Here is a 27,211-nt window from a genome sequence, read left to right as displayed (position 1 = left end):
GTATGTTTATTAAGTTCTTTCTAAGGAACTAAGCGACTGTTTGTTGCTAGACTGTCATCGATATACTTTCTCTCTTCAGATCTAATCCCAGTGCTATTTAAAATAGTACTGGAGGCTCAGAGAGTTGTCAGTAGAGGGGGTGATGGGGCCACCAACGTTCATCTCACGACCAGGGCCTTGGGGAGTTAGAGACTGGAGGAGTAGACAGGAAGTGGGGCTCCGAGCAGCTCTGGACGAGGACAGGGAAATGCAAGGTGCAATTCTGGAAAAGAACAGTGGGTTCAGGGGGAGTTCCGGCCAAGGACAGTGGGTTCAGGGGCAGTTCCGGACAAGGACAGTGGGTGCAGGGGCAGTTCCGGACAAGGACCGTGGGCACGGGGGAGTTCCGGCCAAGGACAGTGGGTTCAGGGGCAGTTCCGGACAAGGACAGTGGGTTCAGGGGCAGTTCTGGACAAGGACAGTGGGTGCTGGGGCAGTTCCGGACAAGGACAGTGGGTGCAGGGGCAGTTCTGGACAAGGACAGTGGGTGCAGGGGCAGTTCTGGACAAGGACAGTGGGTGCAGGGGCAGTTCCGGACAAGGACAGTGGGTGCAGGGGCAGTTCTGGACAAGGACAGTGGGTGCAGGGGCAGTTCCGGACAAGGACAGCGGGTGCAGGGGCAGTTCCGGACAAGGACAGTGGGTGCAGGGGCAGTTCTGGCCAAGGACAGTGGGCGCTGGAGCAGTTCTGGCCAAGGACAGTGAGCGCAGGGGCAGTTCTGGCCAAAAACAGTGGGTGCAGGGGGAGTTCTGGACAAGGACGGTGGGCGCGGGGCCAGTTCTGGACAAGGACAGTAGATGCAGGGTGGGACACCATGCCAGTAAGCACCAGGTTGGGAATGGGACTCCAGCTCCTCCAGGTTGCTCTCCACCCTTACTCTGGGGAGGCAATACTATTAGGTAGTAAGGGGAGCCTGGGTGAATTAGATATTCAAGTTGGATAATATGAAAAAAAATCCTCTCGCTAATTAATACGGAACATTTTCAAAAACATGCTTAATATCATAGAACTATTTTAAATGCAGTCAAATTCTGTTATAGTAAAAAGATTAAAGATGAGCTAAATAGAATATTGCCCTTTTTATGTCCTGCTTAGAACAACAACAAAAAAAGCCAACAACCAAAACTGTTGAAGAAAGCCTTCATCTTTGTCTTTTTAATTCTGTTTCCTTGGGAGTGAGGACATAATGACCCTACCTTTTCTTTCCTTGCCTAATGTCACTTTGGAGTCCCTAGGGTTTTGAACCAAGTAAGAACAAGATTGGCCAGAGGCATTGGTATAAAGGCAGAGTGAAGGAGAGGATGTGTGTGGTGGAATTATGAGAGGCAGGAGTGAAGGACTCTCAGGCAGGAGGAGAGTGATGGGGTTCCAGACTCGGAGCCGGCCGGCAGTGGAGGTGAGAGGCTGAGGGGTTATTAATAGTTATTGGGTTGTGGGATGAGGCATGGGGGCTGGAGTTCCCCGGGGGTGGTTTATGAGGGGGAAAGGAGTGGAGCATTCATTCTGGGCCCAGAAATTTTGACTCGAATTGCCTTCCTAGATTTCATCCCTGTTGTGCATTTCGCGTGCTAAACAGCAATAAACATTTATGTTGCTCTCCTCTCCCCACCCTTTCTCCATTTACAGCCATGTTCTGATTGAAGTTTTAGTTATTCATTTTCATAAAATAACAGGTAATAAAATACCTATGGGAAATGTGGTGCTCATTCCATGCTGAAGTAATTAAAATTAAAGGTCTGACATACTTTCAGTCGAAGGCAGTTCTGTGATTATAGCTGGTTAGGGATGTACCAGTGATTTAGATGTAGTAACTAACTTGATGCTAATTGGTATAGATGCTGATTTGGTCCCCAGAGAGATTGATTGCTGGATGGATGGTCACAGGAAGAGCCAAATCCTGAAAATATACCATGGCGACACCTTCAGTCACATCCAACTACTGAGTGTTTTGAAATTCATCTCTCGCCCCCAAATTCTTTTTATTTCACATACACAGAACTCACTTTTAACAAATTTGCCATAATTTATGCTAATTTCTCAATTCCCATAGTTTATTGTGTGTTGGGCCCAAAGGACAAGAAGCTGTTTATTCTGTAGACTCCTAAGGCATGCTGAGTACCTTTTTTAGTGATGGATAATTTTTTTTTCTTAAAACAGCAATCCTATAGGCTTAGCCTTATGTTAAACTTAGAAACAGACCTACAATAGCCTCCCTTTTCATAAGGCTCCCTTGCTTGTCTGGGATTGAAGGAAGCCTCAATGCCCTAATTAATTTAATTATGAATGATTTTAGAATATTATGAAAATAATTTTAGCATATTACTATAGATATTAAAACATAATCTTCAAGTCTAATTGTGTAGGTTTCTCAATTTACATTTTTCCCTTTAATTTACCCACGTAGTCAGTTCCTAGAGAAATACATTTTTTTAAAACATTTTGCATTATTTGTTAGTAACGGACATTTTGGCCTCGGCCTGGGCATGACTGAGTCATCTTGCTTGCTTTGCGCTTGTTAAAAATAAGTCAGAGTTTTTATTAGTGTTGCTCACTGTGGAAGAAACCCTGCGTTTCAAGTCAGGGGTTACAGAAACCAGGAGTAGAAGAGAGAACTAACATTTATTATTTAACATTTCTTTACTTGGATAAGCCGTATGTCGGATAATTTAAAGATCTTTTCTCATGTTGTTTTCACAGCAGCCCCGGGTGGTGGGTATAATCATTTCCATTTGCATGGAGGGAGATCAGGTTTAGAGAAGCATATAAGTGACCCTGAGTCTGGGATTACCGAGGGGCAGGTGTGGGGTTTGCTTCTCACTCCTCACCGGGCACTCCGGCATTCTTATGAATGAGCTCTTTTCTGTTTTGCAAACACACTGTAGGATTTCCCCATTGATTTTCATCATTACAAACTCCTTTATAGTTAATGCTCATTCGTATTGATGGATGGTGACGGGTAGTACCTGTGGGTGGGGGCTCATTCATTGTTGGCTTGTGACTTCTGCTTTTGAGGTTGCTTCTAATGAATACAGCCCACGTGACAGCCTGGACTTGAGGAGGCTCCAGAGTGGGGCATCTCAATCTGCTTCTCTCTTTGCACTCATTTCACGCCATGCTCCAACACAGTTGAGGCTTCTCCATGACTGTGCGGCTCTCAGGCTTCTTGGTCTCTCTGTCCTTAATCCATACTGTCCTCTTTATGAGAATATTCATAATAATTCAGGGTCTTCTTGGTTCCTCCATCCGAGTTCGACAATTCTTAAAGGCCAGGTCCATTAGCAGGGCTGTCCTGCTCCGCTCAGCCTGATGCCATATTGTCCTTGTCTGAACTCCCACCCTGGGAGCTGCTCCAGAGCCCTGAGTGATGCTGGGGTGGGTGTCATCCCTCGGTGATCTTTCGTGATCCCAGCCTGCTTTCATCTATAGGTGTAATATCTGCCTTTATCTCTTTGGAAATAGATTTCTCGCATCCTCCAAATCTTTTTTAGAAGTTCTATAGTCTGTTTCATTATAGAGGTTGAATTTTTTTTTAAGATATGTTTTCTTTTCCTTTTTTCTTTTTTTTAAAGATTGGCACCTGAGCTAACAACTGTTGCCAATCTTCCTTTTTTTTTTTTCTGCTTTTTCTCTCCAAATCGCCCCAGTACATAGTTGCATATTCTAGTTGTGGGTCCTTCTAGTTGTGGCATGTGGGACACCACCTCAATGTGGCCTGACGAGTGGTGCCATGTCCGCACCCAGGATCCGAACTGGTGAGACCCCGGGCCGCAGAAGCAGAGCGCAAGAGCCTAACCATTCAGCCACGGGGCTGGCCCCTTCATTTCCTTTTAAGCTGGATCCTAAATATATCCTCCTCTAGTTTAACTTGATGATCTTAGTGGTGGTTGCTGCTGAAAATCTCTGTTTCTGATAGATTTAATGGATTTTCGGTCATTTTTCTTTTCTTTTTTTTAAACCAAGGGAAATTTCTGGCATTTTCTTCACAGCACCGTCTTGCTCCCATCTGAGATTGCCAGTTTCCCTTTCCTCTTTTTATAACTTATAGCGTCTTTACCATCTTTTCTCCCCTCCGACTCTGGGCCCTTTGGTAAGTGCTGCTGTGTCTAATTCATCCTTGTAGCAGGCGTTCACAGTGCCCAGCATCGCACCTTGCTGTTAATTGGGACTTAAATGCTACTAAATGTAGAATGACATATTTGTCAATGACAGTCAATACCGCTGAGATTCAGATGTATATAGTGTGAAACTATAGGCTGAGTTTATATGGATTCTAGCATTTTGCTTTCTTCAAAAAGTTCCTGATATCGTTTTGTTTCTTGGGTCATTTCGATTTGCCCCGTAATAATAGAAGGAAACAGCAACAGCTGTTTGACCATTGGGAACTCTCACACCTTCCCCTTTCTGCAAAATTAATTGATGAACAAAACCCAAAGCAGCCTTCTGTCAAGTGTTTCTCTCACTTTCCAGAAAGGCATCATTATCTGTACCGTGGCTTTTGGTTTTGTATTTGTTAGCATCATTCCAAATCTTGTCTCTGATTTCCATATTGTTGACACAAGCACTGCAAGGGCCTTCTCTGTGAGCTGGTACCTCTTTATCTCCCCCGTACTGTTTGTCAGTAGGAGGACATTAAAACATTTATGAAGGGTGTTTAAACGAGAATTTACAACAAAACCTACAAAATCTTTATTTTCAGAAGTAAAAGTATACATTTTGTGGGCAAAGTGTATAGCCACAGGTTTTCTTTTTCTAAATATTTAATTTTGGACAGAAGTTTAGGTAAAAACAACATGGCATCTTCAGGTGTCAAGTCCAGTATGGCATCTTTTAAGTTAGAGTGACATTAAAGAGCTGTGTAATATGTTGCTATAAAAATAGCGTCTGAAATAACGTTTCACGCCCCGAACTACATCCTCGGCCGTGGGATGAACTCTCAGATGTCACCAGAGGGCAGGATAACAGTTAAAGCAGTCTTAAAATGAACCTTGCATGGGATGGACTGGTTGCTTTTCTGGTGGGTTCTATGGCATGAATTTTCTCAGCTAAGTTCATGACTCTGAAATCATTATTTCCTGGGCGTCCACAGGACCGGGGCCAGCAGAAAATATTTCTTTGTCCATTAAAGTATTAACTTGTATCCTGTCTCCAGGAAGGGAAAATGTGACAGCTTTGAAAAGTTTAGGAGGATGAAATATTTTAGTCATCGATAGTATCATTTTGTGGCCGTCTTTAGTATTAGAACAGCTGAGGACAAATCTTTCCATTTTCTCCTGAAATCCAGGGATCCTTGACTCATCTGCTGCTGTGAACACAGAAATAACTAGCATCATATTTGTTTGTTCCTTCATTCGTTCATACACTCATTCTCTCCCTTATGGTCATTCAACAATTACTTGCTTTCCAGGCATTGTGAAAGAGATCCTCGGTTGCCCTGTCTTTATAAATGAATCCTCTGAAAAAAGACTCACAAATTTCTTTTCCATAATATGCTACCTTTCAGGAGTTATGTCTAGCCTTGGAATGAGGTAAAGTTATCCTTTGAAAAATGTGTCTGGCTTAGTCAGCTGAGCTCTGAGACAGAGGTGGGAGTCCCCTCACTGATTATATCCCGGGAACCACTCACACAGCCCAGGTGGGCGGGTGTGTCCCGTAGATGCTTGCTGAGAGCTGTTTAACACGTGATTCCCTACAGATGGCTCAGAGCCTGTAACACTTCCTGATACAAAAGTGGTTGATGAGTTAGTTTTATACTTGCATGTCCTGGTGTTTGCCCTTTCAAGTGATGTACAAATGTTTATTTCCTATTTTAACGTCAATAGAGCCTTTCAATTCCCCGCCCCCCACCCCCCCTTTTTGGTAAAGGAGCATTTGAATCCATGTTGTAGTAGCTTCTCCTTGTGTTTTGTTCTGTCGCTTGGGCCACCCTTTATAAGCCAGTGTGTTGTGGTAATTTGTTAATTTAATAGTTATTCAACAGTGCCTTGCTTGATCTCATTTACTTCTTTCATCCCCATGCTTCTTCAGTTACTGAAAAGGAATACTTCATTTAATCTAAGGATGGGATAAAGGAAATGATAATATTGTACACATGTAAGCTGTTCCTATAACGAGTGAATGGATATAATTTCCTTCAGTAGCGCCTTTGGCTGTTAAAGTGGGATATTTGCCTATTATAAACATAGAGCCTTGTGATGCTTAGCTTGTGTCGGTGACACTAAGCAGATGAGAGAATATGATAGATGAAGAGAGATCGAAAAAGACAGGTAATTGAGAGCCCCTGCTACTTTTTAATGCCTACCCCTTCATACACAAGCGTTCTGTTTTGTTTATTTATAAATCTTATTCTTCCTTTCTTCTCTCCTCTTCTCTCTCTGAACAGATGCTAGGTATGAGGATGGGATGGTTCTCAGTGTTGGTAGGGCTGGAAGAAGAAGTAGAGATGGGCAGGACGATCATCTCACAGGGGTGAAGAAGAGGAAAGCAGATATTTCCTACTGTGATCATCCAGGTGGTCTCCTGGGGGCCCACACAGTTTTGAGTTTCTTGCGTACGAGGTGATTGCCTGACTCATCTCTGTTCTCTGTACGCCCAGCACTGCATTGTAAATGGGGTGAGATGCTGGCCTCCCCTAATGTAATTCTTGGTAATGGATGCTGTGGTTTTAGAAATGACAGGGAATTATTATATTGCAATTCTCTAGTGAAGAAAGTCAGTCCCCGTGATTCGCTGAGTTCTGTCGATCAACTGGATGAGGGTCATCCTTCAGTCTAGAAACCAGAATTCAGTGGTGGCTTTAAGACACGCTAAATTTCTTTTGTCTTGGCAAGTGATGGGATAAGATCCTTAGTGGTGTCTTCTCATGTCCTGGAAAATATGGCAATAGGTGTCAGGTTGATACAGGGATGAAGGAAACCAGGTCAAGTGCCCCCAGAAAAGCAGGTGTAAACTTGTGGCTTTTTCTGACTTGGACACAGAAATCCTGTAGTATCATGTTGGCTGTACTCCTAAAGGTTGAAGCAGATTCAAGGAGTGGGAGCATAGATTGGCCCACCTTCCCTCATAGGAGAAGTGTCAAAGAAATGTAGACATTCTTTCCTGGTAAAGAAAGATCCATTCTGTTCTACGTGGACACTGAATATAGGTAATTTTTGTGATGTGGGCATCATTGTTATTGCTTTTGGGTTTTTTTTTAACACTAGGCTTGGGGCCACCCCTGTGTGCTTCCATAGCATCTTAGCCCTCTGTACCACAATGTCTACACTGCATTGTGACTGATGACTTACTTGTTTACAGGCTGTGCGAGACAATAGGCAGGTTCTTGGTCACCATCCTATTCCCAACATTTAACATAATGCCTTGAACACAGTAGATGTTCAGTGGATGCTTCTTGAATCGAATTGAATTAACTTAATTAATGTCCTGCACATTAAGCACTCAAGCTAAATTGTGTCAACTTGTGCATCCTTGAATTTTGTCCCTGGATACGTGAACTTTGTAGGAATCCTAGGGAGGATGAATTCTAAACAGAAGCCATCCTAGGGAATACAGTGGCCCATATGGATATGCCTTGTTCTGTTTCTAGCTGTTCATTGATTTTTTTTTTTTGGTGTTTCACATGAACTATTTTATAAATAACAAGGACCTTGCTGTAGCTTGGTTCATAGTCAGCAGTAAGTACTGTGCTCTGTGTGTATAAAACTCTGCCATTTGGGATAGACTAAAACTTCCTATTTTCATTGTAATCAGTCATCCCTTTGTCATCGATTCTCTGACATCCCATAGTCTACCGGGCATCTCTACAGTCTTCTTTTGTTAAGGAAGACTGCTTCTTTGGCTAAGCATCTGATCCATTAGCTCTTTGTGCAGACACAGTGTGTTAGTTTCACCAAGAGGCTGATGACAGTTGATATTTAATGAAGGCGTACAGTACATCATGATCCGTCTTACCTCATGTCGCAAGGAAGAGTCACAGAGAGCTTTGTTTGTTACGGCTCTGACATCTCTATGGCCAAGAGACTGAGATAATAAATAATCCACCTGTGAACGGAGATTCTGGAGGGGCTCAGTCACGTGGTACACACCCGGGTCACATGAGGGGTAAATGGAGACTGGAGTCGCATTTCTCTCCCCCACAGAAATGGCTCCTGGAAAACCTCCCACTTTCTGTCTAGTGTTACTACAGATGTTGAGTTGAGTCTCTGAGTTGATAAGCTGCCTAGCTGATAGCAAGGCTAGAGTAAACCCAGAAACTTTAAAACAGTTTTTTATTCAGAGAGATGGGAGATTACCAAGGGGATTTAATTTGAAGAAGGCGAGAATTTGAGAGAGAAATTTCTCAGTGAGAAATGCCTTCTTTTTACCTAGTTGGGGTGGAGGGGGCGTATTGGAAGGGCTTGGGTTAAGTGGTGACTTTATCTTTCTCTTCCCCAGCAATTTCTCCTTGACCTGCGTTGGGAATTGTGTTGAAGGCTGCAGGCTCTCACTGTGTCGCCCAGCACTGAGAGTTTTATAAACACTGGGTGCTGTGAACTTGGTCCAGGACTCCACAGTAGGCTTCCACATTGATTAATGTGCTAGCCTTTCTTGCGGTGTGGCCTTCCTTTTTTTTAACTGTGCTGTAGCTGAAGGTCCAGTTACATTCAGCTGTTAGGGAAGGTGTGGGGGCAGAATCGTCAGGACTGTAAAATCGAAGGGCTTTTTATCCCGAACTCAAGGGAGAAAAATGTAAGATGTAGTCATGTTGAATTAAAATGATGTCATGGTGGCAGGCAAGCTCAGAGGCTCCAGGCCTGGCTGGTTTTCATGCTGAAGGGAGCGTGAGTGAAATCTATTGATTGATGACTCTGTCCACACATGGTACCTGTGTGCTGTTATAGATGCAAGCACACTCCTGGTCTGACTAAAAACACAGAGATGCTAGAGTTTTATTATAGGTGTGGTTTACCCAGCACAGCCTTGAATCTCAGACTTCAATACACAATGGGCCCCGTTAGATCTTTCTATAGTCACAGGGTATTGCAGCCCCTGTCCCATTGTTCACTCACCTTAAATCATGGCATTCGTTGACAGCTAAACCTAGTCTACACTGTTGAGAGAATATCCACTTGCTGAAAATGGGTCGTAGTCCTTCCAACTAGATGAAAGTTAATTGTTCACGTGGCCCTGGAATACACGCGGGAAGTGGAAAATGTTGTGAACAGGACACCAGGATCCAAGGAAGAGCACTTTGGGCAACCACTGATCCGTCACTGGGACAAACCACTGTCACCTGTTCTGAAACAGGGCTGATGCTGTTGTTTGGCGATTGAGTTGCAGTCCCAGTTTTTGCCACTGTCTATGCGGCAGGTGTAGTTTATCCTCTCTGGGCCTCGGTTTCTTCATCGGCAAAATGAACAGCGTTGAAGTGAGTGTGCCCTAACCTTAAACATTCTGTAATCCTGCCCAAAATCATTTCAATTCAATATGATTAGTGGTCATATTAATCAGGATTCTCCAGAGAAGCAGAATCAACAGGAGCCTGCCTGCCTATCTATCTATCTATCTATCTATTGAGAAATTTTAAGGAATTGTTTCACATTATTGTGGGTGCTGGTAAGGCTGGAATCCATAAGACAGGCCCACTGACTGGAAATTCAGACAAAGGTTGATGTTGCAGTCTTGAGTCCAAATTCTGCAATGCAGGAGGCTGAAAAGTCAGACAGGGTTTCCATGTTGCAGTCTAGATGCAGAATTCCTTCTTCAAACCTGAGAAAAATATCCTAACTGAGAAATCTCAGTCTTCGCTCTTAAGTCCTTCCACTCATTGCATGAGGCCCACCCACGTTATCGAGGGTAATCTGCTTTACTCAGAGTCTAGTGATTTAAATGTTAATCACGTCTTAAAAATACCTTCATGCTAACATCCAGACTGGTGTTTGACCAAACAGTTGTGTACTACAGCCTAGCCAAGTTGACACATGACATTAACGATGACAGTAGATAAGCTGTAACTTCCCCTTCATTTGTAATATGTCATAGTCATGTGATGGAAAAGCAGGCTAGTCTAAAATTAAATCATGTTGTGTTAACAATTTGATGCATCAGTTCTTCTGTTGGTCCATTCATCATGCATTTATTAAGCACCCGTGTGTAAGGCCTTGTGCTAGACATCAGGAAAACAAAGATAAGTAAGATGAGTCCTCTACTTTCAAAGCAATCAAAATCTAGTAAAGGAGGAAAATAAGTGAAAAAGTAATTACTGCAATGCAGTTGCCTATACTGGCCAGAGTGGGGAGGTGAAGGAGAGAGTGATAACACTTCATGGAAGGTAGGAGGTCAGGGAAGGCTTCACAGAAGAGGAGACACTTAATCTGGGTCTTGAAGGGTAATTAGGAGTTCTCCAGGGAGGCATTCCCTGCAGGGAACAGTATATGCAAAGGCATAGAGAATAAAAAACTGTCACACTCATAAAATGGCCAAAAATTCAGAATGAATGTATGGAAAGCTTCTGTCACATAGTAGGTGCTTGAGACTCAATATCTGTTGTTATCACTGGAGAAATTAAAATGTGGTAGATCTTATATATTTTCGTTTTGGTTAGTAAGTAACCATCTGTCAGGTCATCTGTAAAATTTGACAATTCTTGGCTTTGAGTCCCCTGAAGCTTGTTCAATTTCCCATTCCTACCATTTGAAAATATTTTCTTGTCCATACTGGGATAGTTACAAAGTGAATTAAAAATTTATGTCTGTGTGGGATTTATCTTATAAGTCAGGCATTCTTAACCAAATATGTCAGGTTTCTAAAAATGTTCTTTGAATCAGTTATGTCACCTTGGGCATGTCTGCTTCATTTAGCTTTAAATTTTCACCTGTAGAGAGAGGGAGTTGGGCTGGTTTTTGAAGGTGCACCCAGAGGATATTCTATGATCCTATAAATGAAAATTGTTGTCTCTGCTCTGTCTGGTTATGTGCATGTATTTCTGTAGCGTGGACCATTGCTCTAATCGTGCCTTTCCCAATAGTGACTGTTTACAATAATAATACTTTATTGCTACTTTGAGCATTTCACATGTTTCAACCCCTTTATTAAGTATTTTATGTGCGTTATCCCATTCAATACATAGAATAACCCTGCAAAGTAGATAATATCATTTCCATTTTATAGTTCAAGAAACCAGCAGCTCAGACAGTTGAAATAACCAGGCTGATCTCACTCAGGTGGTCATGGGGAAGCTGGGGGTTGAACCCTGATCTTTTGACTCCAAAGTCTGGATTCTTTATCAAAGACTGTGACCCAGAGTACACAGTTATTATCATACACAGTATCTAGTGTACATAGCAGAGGTGAAATAATGTCTTCTAAGAAGACAAGTCTCACTCTCTGACAGCAATCTGTTTCACATTTTAAGTAATGAAAGAAAAGGGAGGTACTTTCTGGTGTGTTGACTAATGGTGCTGTGAGTTTGGATATATCACTGGGCAGCGTATCAAACACAGGAGGAAGTTAGTATTCTCCATAATATGAACGGACCCAGAAACCACCTGCTTAATAAGTAACAAAATTTTGATCCTTTGAGTCAACTTACTTGCATTTGGATTCTGCCCCACAATCCATGATAACTATCCTTAACGCGCTGGTTCTTACTGGGGTCTTGGCTGGTCCCTGTGCCTGGGGGATCATTTCCCTAACTTTGAAATAGCATTCAGATCTCAGCCTAGTTGCCATCTCAGAGAGCCATTTCCTGATCTGCCAATTTAAATCAGCCACTTGTCACTCACCATCTCATCATCTTATTTTACATCTCTCCATTGCATGTATCACTCTAGGATATTTTTCTTATTTGTTTATTTACCTATTTGATTTGACTGCTTCCTCCCATTTGAATGAAGCTCATTGAGAGCAGAGACTTTCTCTCTTATTCACTGCTGTATCCTCAGCATCTGGAGTAGTGGCTTGAACACAGTAGGCTCGCTCTGTCTGTCTATCTAATCATCCATCCATGTATCCATCCATCCATCCAACTGTCCATCATCTCCTCCTCCTCTTCCTCCTCCTCCTCCCTCCTGCTCTCTCTCTCTCTCCCTCTCTTTCTCCCTCCCTTCCTTCCCTCCCTCCATAGACCTATCTATGAAATGACTTGGCCATACGAAGTTACAGGCTGAAGCTGTAGACTTGCTTCTCCAATTAGAATGTGGGAAGACCTTCATATTTCCCTTATAATTAGTCGCTTAACCCTTGGTTTTTCTTTCAGATTCTCCCTTTTCGTATCAAGCCCAAGATATAGCAGAATGCTGAGAAATTGAGCTTTCATTACAAAATTCTAATTTTGAAAAGTTATTTCTCACCACCTCTGTGTGTTTGTTTTCTCTTGCCAGGGCTCTGTGGTTGAATTACAAAGTCACCTCTTCAGCCAGCTCATTCTGGATAAATGAATGATTAGACTAAGTGCCATCCACACTTCCTCCAGGGGTAAGTTCACGGCACTTGTACATCTCAAAGAATTATTGTCTTTCGGTCTGTATTTCTTACGTGTCTATTGCCCATGTAACTCTGTTAACTGATCTTTGTTTGTGGACCTGAGTGGGAAAAGCCAATGTGGATTCCTCAGGTGCTGGTAATTGAGGTTCCTGCGGGCAGTGGGGTACCAAATCTGAATGGCTTATTACAAACACACTTTGATCTGATATGCTGGGAAACTATGCATCCCTCCTCTCTGGGAGCCTGGGTGGAGAAGTTGCAGTCTGGGAAGCATTCATTTCCATCTCTTTCCATGTCAAATACTGTTAGAGCACATCCTTGAACTCCAGACCAGCTAGGACCTCCTGCTGAAGGACAGCTCTAGAGGAGGTAATTTCTGGTTGTAAGATCAGGTAAGCTCAGGAGACTTGGATGCTAAGAAACCACTGAGGAAAGGTGAGGTTCCAGCTGTGATGTCAAGGCTGTTTCCTTGTGACTGGGGCATTTTACTCGCAGCTGTATTGGCGTTGCAGGTTAAGTACCACAGCAGGACTGCTGAATCGTTCCCAAAGCTGTGTTTGGATTGGTTGCAAGGAATTCCCTGGAAATGTTTGCAGTGTCTGCAGTTCAGCTTGCTTTGCTGCAGCACACAGGCACGAGCATACACTTTCCAGGCAGCAATTCATCCTGTCTTTCCTGGGCTGCTTCATGCCCTCTGGATCTCAGCTCAAGGTCCTGCCTCCAAGAGACCGCCTCCGACCACCCAGTCTAAAGTAGCCACCCAGCCACCTGCCACCAAGTCACTTATTTTAATTCTCTGCAAGTGCTTGTCTCTACCTGATAGTTTGCTCCTTTGTGTATTTATTTATTGGTCTGTGGTTCAGCTCCAGTGTCACTGGGGCAGAAGGTCCATAACGACAGGACACTTGTCTGTCCTGTTCCTCACGCAGCCCCACAGCCCCTGGTGCACAACAGATGGTATTTTCTGACTGAATTCGTAGTGCGTGCAACAGTTAAATGAAGCTCACTGTGTGAGTTGCTCGGTGTCATATGGTGAGAAGTTTGTTCACACTGCAGGAGATATTGAAGATTCGATTTGTCTGGGTAATAGTTTTTAAAAATGTGAATTGTTCCATCACAGAATTATCAAGTTTGTCATTATATTCCATGTGAACAGGAAGTTTTCTAACATTTCTGAGTTTATTTGCAAATATAGTACATATTAAAGCTAGAAATTTTGATAATTGGTAAGTTTTGTGTTGACTGACTTTTGTCTATATTAGAATATTCAAAAGAAATATCTAGCCTCAGGGAGGTATTTTATTTATGCTTTAATGAAGTTAAAAAATTGTGACTGAAATACACCTAATTGAAAAGCCTAAAGTCTAGATGTTTTTGGAGTCAGACTGCCTGAGTTGTTTGACTCCTGTCTCCGATATTTCCTGGCTCAGTGACCTTGGGCAGGTTATTTAACCTCTTGGTGCCTCAGTTTCTTCTTCTGTAAAATGGGGGTAATGAAAGCATTTTCCTTATAGAGTGATTATGACTAGGTATGTTAATATGTGTGTTATATACATTTCTATTTTATTAGTATATTCTCAGATTTTTATATATTCACTACATCAACGAGGTTTAAAAATCTTGCATTTGGATACGGTTCATAAAGTGGATGCAACTTTGAGAATTTGTTTTCACATGACACAGATGAAAACAGCTGTCCATTCCTGAGATCACTAGAAAGAATAGACTTGCTTATATTATTTGTAATTTTAATAAGTTATAATAATGATGAAACATTGTAAATAAGCCATTTTCCATATGGAGAGCAAGGCCGTTGTCTCTCTGCTATCAGATAGACTTGGTTTAAGTTTTTTGGTCATCCTAGTTTTGTGATCTTCAGCAAATGACTTTCCTTAGCCTCCTTCAGCTGCAAAGTAGTGAATAATACACAGATGAAAGAAGATTGCTATGAGAATGAAATATGAAAATATATATAGCACCCTGGCACAGTGCTTTAGAATTCTGTTTCCTTCTTCCTTTCCTTCCAGGCCTTAGATTTAAGAAGGATATTGATTATCCAGAGGAAAGTGATCATGGTGAGGAGTGTTTGGAAGTCGTGTCCTTTCATGATGATGAAGGGAACAGAATATTCAGCCTGGAAAGTAGTAAGCTTAGTAGGGAGCTTAATGCCTGTCCTGATGTATTAGAGAGTATGTTGCGTGAAAGGGAGCAGGGATGATGAGCTTGATCAGAAGCTTGAGCAGCTCCTAAGGGAAGCGCTAGTTGGGACCCGTGAGTGACAGCAGAAGGAAGCCACTTTGGGCTTCATGTGAGGAAGGACTTCGTTAGGAGCTGTGGGAAGTGGGAGGGGTGGCCCTGCGGGGTATTGAACTTCCCAGGGCGGTTGTGGTGTCTGGAGGCTGGTTGGCTGCGGGTCAGGAGCTAGGTAGAAAGGATTCCTCTGCTCACCAGGAAGGTGGGGGCCGTGGCTGTGTGGTCCTTTACGGTGCCTCTTCTGTGTATGCGGCTCCCTCCCCAAATCCTGCCTGTACATCTGGTTGTCTTGGCCAGATGTGGTTGTGTAGAGACATATGTTCCTAGAGACCCAGGATTTAGCTTTCTGAAGTCAGGGAGTTGGGACTGCTGATTGGTGTCTTTTAAAATATTTTTGGGGGCCAGCTCCATAGAGTAGTGGTTAAGTTTGGCGCATTCCACTTCAGCAGCCCCGGTTCATGGGTTTGGATCCTGGGCACAGACCTACACCACTCTTCAGCCATGCTGTGGTGGTGACCCACATATAAAATAAAGGAAGACTGGCAACAGATGTTTCTCAGGGTGAATCTTCCTCAGCAAAAAAAAATTAAATTAAATTAAATTTAAAAAATTCAAGATTTAAAATGTTCCTGTTTTATCATTTGCATCCGAGGTTACAAACTGGTGACCTTCCAGCTGCTTCTGGGTTGTGGAAAAGCTTTGTTGGGCTGGCAAAATATGTCCCTGACAAGTGTTTTAAGGATATGTAAATTAGTTACCTACCTTTAAAATGAAAATTTTACATAAAAGCAGCATGAGTGTTTCTTAAAAATGTGTTTCCTCTGGCAACATTGGGTTCTGCATTCCCAGGTGGCAATGGAACTGAGTGGCTGGTGGCCCTTTTGGATGAGTTGTGGATGGGCCAGTTTCCCACAGTCCCTGCCACTTCATTCTGTCTCCCCAACACTGAGTGTCAGTTGCTATTTTTCATTTACTTAAGTTGTTTTTCTTATAGTAGAATTAGGAGAAAATCAAGAACGTTTTATCTACTTCTGCATTAGTTGTGGAAAAACCAAAGATCTTTCTGTAGAGTTTCATATTTCAAGAGAAATGGAACCAGAGGTTTTTTGTGTGTGCTGAAGAATACTCGTACAAGTTTAATTTGCGATCAAGTGGTCTCTGTTTCGTAAGAACACAGCACCCCAGCCTGCTTCATTCATATATTTTAAACAGCCTTGAAGGTATGTGAGTGTGGTCCCCAATCTGGACAGTAAAATTTTCCCTCTGTGTTCAGAGACAACTCTTTTGCTTTTATTTAAGGCCATTTGTTCTCTTTCAGCAGCAATCTCTGTCACCTTCCTTAAGATCACTTGTTGGGTCTCCTGGCTCCGTGACATGGGAGCAGTGTATAATCTGCGCTCGCGTGTGGACTCTGGAATTAGGTTCCATTCTGCCTTCTCCAGGGGACCCCAAAACTCCTTAGACTTTCTGGTACCAAACAGATAAGGGCCTGTAACCTCGTTTTCTCAGACTGGGGTTGCCAAGAGAGTTACGGTCATAGCCCGCTAAGGCACAGACTGAAATCTTAGGACTCTTTTCTGTGTGCATTTGATTTTTAGGGCAAAACATAATCTGGTTGGTTTGTTTATTCTGTTTTACAAGGGTGGTTCTGGCTTCTTTGTGAAGATAAACTCGAAGGGAAGGAGAGAGCAGGGAAGAACCATAAAAATTGACTTCCGTTGTTTGTAGGATGATTGGGTGGCAGAGAGGAGTGGGAAGTGCGTTGATAGTGATGGAAAGACTAAACTTAATTAGCGGAATTGTTAGGATGGCTGATTTAAAGTCCCTGGAAGGAGTTCTCATCTATCAATTGGGTATTTCACCATGGAATGTGCTCCCTAATAGAGCTGTGAACTTCCCATCAGTCAGCGTATTTAGACAGAAGAGAGGGCCCATCTGTCAGGATACCATGGGAGGTTCTCCAATTAGAAGCAAGATCGGGCCAGACAGACGACCTCTGCGGTCCCTTCAAAAACCCAGATTCAATTATTCTCTGAATTAAACCGATTAGGAACCTTTTAGCTTAAACAGCTTCACTTCAGTCCATAAAAAGGAAATATTGTGAGTGGAATCAGAGGCTGAATATAACACTTTTTAATTGCATTTCGTTCGGAGCAGATTACTTGTACTTCCCTAAATGTTCCAATATAACCCTTAAAAAATGTTGTAAACAGATGTGTCTAGTGGCTAGTAAAAGCCACAATTTTATAAGCATATTTCGTAAATGATTATTTCTACTGAAAACTTTTATTTTACCTTAGCTCAAACTCATTTTGTAGTTTTCCTTTTGGTAGCATGATTTTTTTTTTTCAGATTGGCCCCAAGCTAACATCTGTTGCCAATCCTCCTCTTTTTTTTTTTTTCCTCTCCCCCAATTCCCACCAGTACATAGGTATATATTCTAATCGTAGGTCCTTCTCGTTCTGCTATGTGGGATGCTGCCTCAGCATGGCCTGATGACTGGTGCTACGTCAGTGCCCAGGATCTGAACTGGTGAAACCCTGGGCCACTGAAGCGGAGCACGCAAAATTAACCACTCAGCCAGAGGCTGGCCCCTTGTAGTATGATTTTTAATACAGATTTTTTTTTTAAATTAATTATTTTTGTATATATGTTTTTATTTTTAAATTTTCTTTCTTTTTTTTTATTGTGGTAACATTGGTTTATAACATTATGTCAATTTCAGGTGCACATCATTATATTTTGAATTCTGTGTAGATTATATCATGCTTACCACCCAAAGACCAATTTCCATCCATCACCACACACATGTGCCTAATCACCCCTTTTGCCCTCCTCCCTCCCACCTTCCCTCTGGTAACCACCAATCCAATCTCTGTCTCTATATGATTGTCCGTTGTTGTTTTTATCTTCTATTTATGAGTGAGATCATATGGTATTTGACTTTCTCCATCTGACTTATTTCGGTTAGCATAATACCCTCAGGGTCCATCCATGTTGTCACAAATGGCAAGATTTCATTGTTCTTTATGGCTGAGTAGTATTCTGTTATGTATAAATACCACATCTTCTTTATCCATTCGTCCCTTCATGGGCACATAGGTTGCTTCCAAGTCTTGGCTACTGTGAACAGTGCAATAATGAACATAGGGGTGCATGTATCTTTATGCATTTGTGCTTTCAAGTTCTTTAGATAAATATCCAGCAGTGGAATAGCTGGATCATATGGTAGTTCTATTCTTAATTTTTTGAGGACTCTCCATACTATTTTCCATAGTGGCTGCACCAGTCTGCACTCCCTTTAATATAGATTTTATCATTTATACAAAAATATTACCTGTTACTTATTATAATGCATTCTATTTAACTTCGACATTTAGGATTTTATACATTATCAGTACTTGTCAATTGTCAAAGTGTATTTCATTTGGATAGAATGACCTGCAGAAAGAAGTCCCTTTAAAAGAAAAGTTTTGTTAAGAATTTGTTTTAAATCTTAATTTTTATGTTACTTCATATTTGCTCATTCTTGCAAAATTAATTAACTGGCCATTTGGTTAAATTATTGGGGCTTGCCTGTTATGCAATGTTTAGGTACCACTTGAACTTTATAAATATTTATGCCATAAAATATCTCATTTTTGTGATAATTGACTCCATTAAAATTTTTTTGCATGTTTGACACCTTTGAAACGCTTAGAAAAAGCTTGTATGATGAAATTTAGATTTGCTGTGGGTTTAAAGTACTGTGCTGGTATTGCATTTTGAATTATCTTAAAACTGACTATTGATTTTAAAGATACATGGCTGTGTTCTGTTCAGGCATTTTCGTGAGGCCGAAGCAGCCTGGAATGTGAATCACTACAGGAAAACAGCCGGGGAGTTTTAAGCAGAAACTCTGAAAGTTTTGCTCAGTGGGCATTAATAACACGAGGGGTGGCTTATTTTAAAGGAGTTCTAGACGCTTCTGGCACGAAGATGTGGACTGCAACAGATGTGGTTCTTTTCACGTTCTCCACCACCGCCACCATCACTGTCATCTCCCAATCATTCATTCATTCACTCATTCACTCAACGGATATTTATGGGGTATGCACCATGTGCCGGCACTTTTCTAAAGTGCTAGACTTAACAGTAAACACTTTTAACAAGATCTCTGCGTTATAGAGTTTGCATTCACAGGCAGGCCTTGTGTTCGACAATCTGCATGTATGCTTACAACATCCCTGCGAGATAATGTTATTCCCATTTTACAGATTAAGAAGCTGAGTAGTTAAGTGACATGTCCAGTGTCACACAGCAGGGCCTGAGATCAGGGCAGAGGGACCCTAATGCCTGGGCTCTGAGCTGTTTTGCTGGCCCCCTGGGAACAGTGACTAGGTGACACATGAATTGCAGGTGTCAGTTGTACATTTGTGTGGGTTCTCAGCGTCACACCACGCTGGTAAGGTAAAACCTCTGGGAGGTAAAACCTTCAAACCATGGCAGGTTTGGATGTGGAGGCCAGCCATGCATGCTCTCACTCTATTCTCTGGACCAACTTGGAAGCATTTGGTTTCAGAAACAGACCTGCTAGATTTGTGCCTTCTGATAAAGTGAGGAACAAAGTTACCTCTCCCAGTAATATTCTGTGGACTTTAGGATTTTCACATGACTAATTTGCGTGCTTCATTTTCCTCTAGTATTGCCTTCCTCTAGGATATTTTTGCAATATTACTCCAGTTCCATGTTTTTTAGCACACATTATTTGAAGAATTGCTTTTCCATCGGAAACAGCAGACCACAGCTCTTTTTAGCACATGAGCTCATTTGTGTAATTTCATCAAAGGTGGAAGTTTATCTTTGTGAGAGATTTATTTAATCTTTTGCAATCCTGTTTGGATAAAAGTAATTTATATTTTTAACCTTTATTTGTTATTATTACTATTATATATATGTGTATATGTATATATATATATATATATATATATATATATATATTTACTAGATGAAGCCCTTAGAAGTGACTATAGATTACCAATCAAGAATGATGCTTGGCGGGTATTCTTTCCATACCATTGTGTTTGACCTCAAAAGTGAAGACTATGGAAGGCGTTGAGTTTCTTGAATTTTAAGCAGAGAGATTATTTCTGACAGCTCATATTACTTTAAAAATTGTATTTTTAATGTCATTTTTTATAACTATTTATAGGCTAGCACATCCTTATTTATATTTTTATTTGAGATAGGCATTATTATTATCAGCTCCATTTTGTGATAAAGATAATGGGATTTGGAGGGCTTCTGAGTTACTAGGAGAAGAATTGCTACCCAGGTCTACTGGTTTTGAAGCCTATGATATTTCCGCTACTCCCTGCGGCCTATTTTTTATTAATTATGATTTGTCAGGTGATAGTGAGATGGAAGATATTCATGTCCTTGATTACAATCAAGTTAGCAAAAATTTTTGCTTAGTCTTAACTAGGCATATAGTAAACACATGGTGTTTTTAAAAAAATTTCAACTTTATTGAGATATAATTGACGTATAAAATTGTAAGATATTTAAAGTATGCATCGTGGAGATTTGATATACATACACATTGTGAACGGATTCTCACCATCTAGTTAATTAATGCATCCATCAGCTCACATATTTCTCTTTTTTTTTTTTTGGTGAGAACTTTTAAGTTCTACTCTCAGTAGATTTCAATGATACAATACAGTGCTATCAACTATAGTTGCTATGTTTCACATTAGATCCTTAGAACTTACTCACTTTATTGCTGAAAGTTTGTACCTTTTTTCCAGCCTCTCCCTATTTCCCCCACACCCCAGCCCCTGGCAACTGCTTTGCTACTCTCTATTTCTATGAGTTTGACTTTGTGTCTGTGTGTGTGTGTGTACGTGTGTACCCGCCATTTCCCCCCAACTTTGTATTTAAAAAATTTGCAAAAATATAGAACAGTGGAAAGAATTGTACAGGGAACAATAACCCCACCACGTGAATTCTATAGTTGTTAACATTTGCTATATTTGCTTTTAAATATGTCATTTTGCATTATATGTTTGAGGATAGAATACTTCTTAAGTAGTAATTTACATAATTCTCGGAGATCTTTGCCAACGAATTTAATTTTAGATGCCTGTTAACACATATGTCCTGTTATATTATTATCTCAGGATGAAGCATTAGAAAGCTAGAGTCTAGTTTTACGATTTGGAAATATGCTGGGTTTTGTAATTTTAGGATGGAGTACTACATTGAGAATATTTTACTGAGTTAGGCAAAGTCTAAAGAACTTGAAAAATCTTACATAGTTTGAAACCCCAAGTGACATTATAAATTCATAGAACTAAAGTTATTTGGGTGACCTCAGTGATAAAAAATGGAGCCAGACGATGCAAGCCCATTGGAAGAGTCTGAGGCATGTTGGAGATAGTTCAGTCTTGAAGGCATTTCTGGCGTAGAGAGATCTACGTATAAAAAGTATCAAAAGATCAGAATTGTCTTAGAAAGTCTGGAAGCAGGAATAGAACGGGGGCGTGCAAATCTTTCTGTGCTGTTAATTGTTCTTTTCACGCTCTTTTCACTCCCAGGAGCATCTCTCTCTCAATTTCCTGCTTCCTTCTGACATAATGCCCCCTCCCCTATGTGTCAAGAAGTGGTTCTTCTGTCTCAAGGGTATATGGAAGAAATGTGCTTCTTTTATGCTAGTTTATATTTTATTTTTTTCTTTAGTAACAGAACTGATGCTGCTGGGTCTAAAGGAGCAGGAGTTCAATGACTTAGCGTTCTTTCTTCTTCCGTATTTACTCAGGGTGTTTTTTAATACACACACACGTCACATTAACATTTTGGGAATTCCCATGTTTTCTGTGATGTGATTTGGCTTCCGTGGCAACCTTCTGACTTCAGTCCTGAGGGTTGTGGTCTCTTGAGTGACATGGCCTGGCTCTGCTGCCTGCTGCTGGCTAGCCGTGTGACCTTGAGCAAGTAAAGTGAGGGAATTGAGATAGGCAATTTTTGAGGTGTTCTTCACCAGCACTAAAAATTCCTTTGTTCCGTGTTCACTAATTTAAATTTTTGCAGAGGCTAGACTAGTTTGTATAACAACTGGAGTGACGATCTTACGTAATGGCTCTTATTATCTGCCAATTAAAATTAGAAAGTTTACTTTTAAGAAAGTATTAACTACGTGGAAACTATATGGAAAAAAAATCTGTGTGCGTGTACATGTGTGTGTAACATATATGTAGTTGCATGTGTGTGTATGTAACAATTCATTTTTCCTGTAAGATAAGGAATTAAAAGCTTGTATGTCTAACGTAGAATCTGGTCTTTAATATTAAGAATCATGTCTGTTACATATATACATCCATTCACATTTTTTGAAAAATGAAAATATTACCTTAACAAACTGTCGTCACGTGTTTGTCCAGGATAACTTGAAAACTTCTACTTAGATTGTTTTCTTCTATAGAATATAATTTCCCATCCAGCACTCCCTCCCCAATAACTAATATAAACTGATCTGAAAGTGTTGCTTTATCTTTTGGGCATACTTTAAATTGAAGGTCTTTCATCAAAAAATACAGCAAGCCTTAAAAACACTTGAACTTCTTGTCTGTCACTTTTTTGAAAGGCAATTGAATGCATATTTTTGATAAAACTGTGACTTGTTGGGATGACAAGGACTTCCAAGGTGCGGCACGGTAGCTCAGCGAACTTAAAAATGAAATAACTCCAGCAAGGAACATAGAGTAAGTATACACCCGAGATTTTGCACATCACAAAATTATTGCAAAGGGCTGCTCTGGAGGCAGGGTTTTTATGACCGTAACATTCCAGCTGCGGTTTAGGAGACGGAATGTTTACTACTCTCTAAACCCAAGGATGGTAGGTGTGTATTCTTGCTGCTAAAAGGCTGGAAAAAGCAGCTGAGGCTCTCTTTGAGTGAGTAAACCTTTATTCAGCAGACTTTGGAACCGAGTTCCTATGGGACTTTGGTGGTAGTTCTGGAATGCACGTCAACAGCAGCGCAGTCATGGGCGAGCCCCGCGGCTCCGAGGCGTGATGGCAGGCTGTCCTGGCTGATTGCTTCAGGCAGCCCGTGGAAAACCACTTTCTGGTTAAGTCTGCATCATTCTCTTCCACCAATGGAAAAAATTGAACATGATGAGGGTGTGTAGCTAGCAGACAAAAATACATCCAGCATTGCACACAATCTGTTTTTAGCTCTTAACGGCTGAGCATTTGAAGTGGTAGACGCTGCTTCCTGCCTTACCATGGGCAGAAAGAGGAGCGAGTCCGTGGATGTGGATACAGACCCTGACTTCGGGAAACTTCTTCTGCTAATTCAAAGAGCCTGAGAAAAACTGGCTGCATCCAAAGTCTTGGCAAAGGTAAGGTTATAGATGTTTATTTTTCCTCTTCTGGAGTTGAGACTTAATTTTCTACGTGAGATGTAAGTGTTTCTCGGAATGCTCCTGATGGCGATATTTCATTGTGTGCTGACTTTTCTTTGTTTTACATTATTTTGCACTTCGGCTGCACATATTGGTGTGCATAAGGGAATATTACCTTTAAATCCGAGGGTCTATATGCTTTCAAACACCTATTGGTGAGTCATTACAGCTCCCCACCCCGTTTTACTAATTAATTCTCCCAAAGCTGATGTATCTGTTCTATGGATTTCCTTTGCCTGGTATCTCAAGAAAGTACTATTTCTCAGTCTGATCATATTACAGCACTAATGACTGTTTCCTTATCTTTACCAGTTAATTCTTTCAGGGCACAAAGGGAAATTAAAATGTGGCAGAGATCATCTTTTATAGTTTCCTGGTTATTATGTAACTTCCTCAGGACTCTGTTTTAAGCTGAGCGAGCTACTTGGTTTAAGAGTTTCTTTTGAAACTTGGAATTTGATGTTCAGTGTTTATTAATGTCACTCCTTCACTTTTGTCTCGAACTTTCTGAAAAAGAAATGGAATCCCTTATAATCTGTGTGTGTGTGGGGGCTACCTTGTTTAAGTAGAATGATGGATTCTTGTCGTAATGCCTCAGAAGCTGCTCATTCATCAGGCGTTTGTCTGAACACTGAGTTTATCAGCCGGGGTTGAGGAACCCTGCCTTGACATGGTACTTCCCCTGCTGTACATTAATTTGGCTAAGCATGTAATTCTCAGAAAATTGGTAGGTGGAGACACTGAAATAGGGAGCTTTATTGAAGTCCTTGTGACCTGGAAGAGTATTTATAGAATTTCTGGAAAGTAAGGGAACTGCTGAACAGCTGCTGGAGATTTTCCTAACACGTTTCAGCATTTCGCTGTGGCCCTCTGTCACACTGAGGGATTCTAACATTTTATGCTTCATTTCTGTGTACTGAGGGTGTGCGGTATTTTAGGCGAGCAGTGTTCCTTTTCAATGTGTGTCCTCTCTGTGGGTATATTGTGCATCATCAACTCCTTCTGTTCCTTACAGAAGGATCTTTTAGGGATGGAGGAATGGTGCGTGCTCTCCAGGTAGCTTAGAATTAATAGAAACATTGGTAGCATTTTATTTATTACCTTTTTTTCCATTCTAGAAAGTGCTGCTCAGACAGAGCTGGCACCCACTTAGAGCAGGGGCACAGCAAGCCCAGCTGCCGTCTTCTCTAGTCAGATTAAGACTTGTCAACTACTTTTATTTTTTCCAGAGCTTGTAGACAGAAACTGAAGTCTGTTGAAGAACCTTATGACTCCAATCTAGACTGTGAATAGTGTTTGAATCCAAATAGATAACACCTTTCCTTTAGTATTTTAGCGTAGAGGGAGTGACTTGCACAGCCCTCTCCTTAGGCCAGGCCTGTTCAAGGATGCCTGGAAGTGCGAGATAAGGGCGAGGCTCCTTGCCAAGAGATCATCCTTCCAAGTGGGCCCTCACTTAACTGCGAAATAAAACAGATGATTCTGTCCTGGTGGTCTAAGATGGTGTTTGAAAAGAGACATATCCGCTTTTTCAGAGATTTAAAGTGAGGGCAGGGTTTCTGCAACCTCCTCCTGCCATAGATGCTGGCTGGATATGGGAGGACCACAGAGGGCAGCCTAAGGGGAAGCTCGTGCTCCTTAAATGTCCGATGGGATGCTTTCCCATGTCTGTAGGTGCCTCCAGGTTTGGCCCACTTTGGGAGATTCATTTACCTGGAGATAATAAACTGGGTTAGTGAGACCCCTCAGCTCAACTGTGAGATTCAAAAAGTAATAATTTCCTCTTTACGGAAAAGTCAGAACAAGCTCTTTTTGGACATTAAAAAAATTTTTTTAAGTGATAATCTGCATTTTTAATTTGAAGTTAGTTGTACCTTAACTAAGGGCCAAGGTAAAGATGGCTTTACTAGAAGGACTAAAATCATAAATAAGTAATGGTGTGGAATTGAAAGATAAAGCAACAATATTAAAGACGGGGGCAAGGTGGTAACGATAGTACTGGGTAAACCTGAATTTCTGACTGTTGACACACAAAAGTACTAAACATCGTGTTTACGACAGTTTGAATTCTAATAATGGTGGGTTGAGTGTCTTTTTATTACTCAGTCCTATCTAACATAGGCTTACAAATGGTAGGAGGCCTCATCGTCAGTGTCCCTGGAATATATTGGACACTCTCTTGTCAGCTATCTATAGTCCATAGTTTTGTCAAGCTGAAAAGGGACCTCAGACGATTTTCAAATGGGAAAACTGGAAAACCACACAACACGCGTGGCTCGTCCAAAGTCACTGAGATTGTTCGTGGCCGAGCTGGGACGAGATACCAGCTATCCTGTTAGTCAGTCTTTTCTTTACATTGCCTGTATCTTTAATTGGAACTACTTTGTATATCCTGATATATCTTTGTAAATTGATAGAAAGAGACATGAATATGTATACAGATGTATCTATGTGTGTACATAGATACATATATATGTATACACACATCCATACCCATCTGTCCATTTCTCTCCTTCCTGCCCTGCCTTCATTCTTTTCTTTCATCTGCTTACCTACCTACTTACCACACCAGACAGACTCAACGCTCTAGTCAGATACAAGACAAAGACTTCTGTTTTTCTTGCATCCCAGTGAAGTTCAAATCGGTCACTCAGTTGGTGGCCATCAGCCCCATTGGTTATTGCCACAGAGAATTTTAGGCACACGTGTGTTACTCTAACCTATGGTGATTCAATTAGATTTCATCTGCCAATCTGTTCCTGCTTCAGCCTTAGATTAAGAGTGTTTTTCACACTCCTATTCCAAGAGAAGGCTGTTTGGGTTTTGTTAGTTCTGGGCCTGACGAGAGAGAGGCCATGAATGGGAACAGAATGACAGCAAATGGGTTTAGTGTTAGTGCCAAGGTAATGTAAGGTACTTTTGGAAAAATAAATTTCACATATAATGTGACAGACTAGGTTATCATGTCACTCTAGGAAAGGGATGTGGTAGGTGTTACAGATAGTGTCAGGAAGAAGTTGATCCAGGGCGTTCCTAGGACTTAAATAAAGGCTTGAAAATCCTGGGTATCTTGAGGCCAACATTGCAAAATGAAAATAATCCTTATCTTGTTTTCGTATTTGACCATGACATATGTCTAGTTACAGAATTGTTAGAGTAGGGTTTCTAAAATGCAGATAGGAAGAGGGACTAAAGAGATACAGAGTGTATGGGCTGGGAAAGAAAACTCAAACTCCACATGATTAAAGCCAATTAAAGAAACTCTGAGGGGAGAGAATGAAAATAGACTTCTTTTCTTTTTTTTTTCTTAGAAGGTGCCTATTTCTTTTTTTTTTTTTTAATTAAGGCTATGAAAGTTAACATCCTTGTGAAATTACAGTTGTACATCATTATTAGTCATGTTGTAGGTACACCACTTCACCCCTAGTGCCCTCCGCCCACCCCGCTTTCCCCTGGCAACTACTGATCAGTTCTCTTTGTCCATATGTTAACTACCACCTATGAGTGGAGTCCTACAGAGTTCGTCTTTCTCTGTCTGGCTTATTTCACTTAACATAATACCCTCAAGGTCTATCCATGTTGTTGTGAATGGGACGACTTTGTCCTTTTTATGGCTGAGTAGTAATCCATTGTATATATATACCACATCTTCTTTATCCAATCATCAGTTGCTGGGCACTTAGGTTGCTTCCATGACTTGGCTATTGTGAATAATGCTGCGATGAACATAGGGGTGCATGGAACTTTTGGAATTGCTGATTTCAGGTTCTTAGGATAGATACCCAGTAGTGGGATGGCTGGGTCATAAGGTATTTCTATTCTTAACTTTTTGAGGAATCTCCATACTGTTTTCCACAGTGGCTGCACCAGTTTGCATTCCCACCAACAGTGTATGAGGGTTCCTTTTTCTCCACAGCCTCTCCAACATTTGTCACTCTTGGTTTTGGATATTTTTGCCATTCTAACAGGTGTAAGGTGATATCTTAGTGTAGTTTTGATTTGCATTTCCCTGA

At 41.2% G+C, this 27,211-nt stretch overlaps 1 protein-coding gene across 6 annotated transcripts in view; it reads left to right on the top strand.

Moving 5' to 3' along the window:
* The window catches only part of TIAM2 (TIAM Rac1 associated GEF 2), a 234,265-nt gene that overhangs the window by 81,967 nt on the left and 125,087 nt on the right, over positions 1 to 27,211 (top strand). For 4 of the 6 annotated variants that reach the window (XM_070256444.1, XM_070256443.1, XM_070256446.1 and 1 more), the window contains exon 2: positions 12,396 to 12,489. The gene's annotated coding sequence lies outside the window, so the exon portion shown is untranslated. Of the gene's footprint in view, positions 1 to 12,395; positions 12,490 to 22,728; positions 23,136 to 27,211 lie in introns of those variants that run through there. The other 2 variants (XM_023632968.2, XM_023632966.2) reach the window with 2 other exon arrangements.

Source organism: Equus caballus, chromosome 31, assembly GCF_041296265.1.
Source record: "Equus caballus isolate H_3958 breed thoroughbred chromosome 31, TB-T2T, whole genome shotgun sequence".
Lineage (NCBI taxonomy): Eukaryota > Metazoa > Chordata > Mammalia > Perissodactyla > Equidae > Equus > Equus caballus.
The sequence above is the reverse complement of the archived record's forward strand: the minus strand, read 5'-3'. Positions and strand labels throughout refer to the sequence as shown.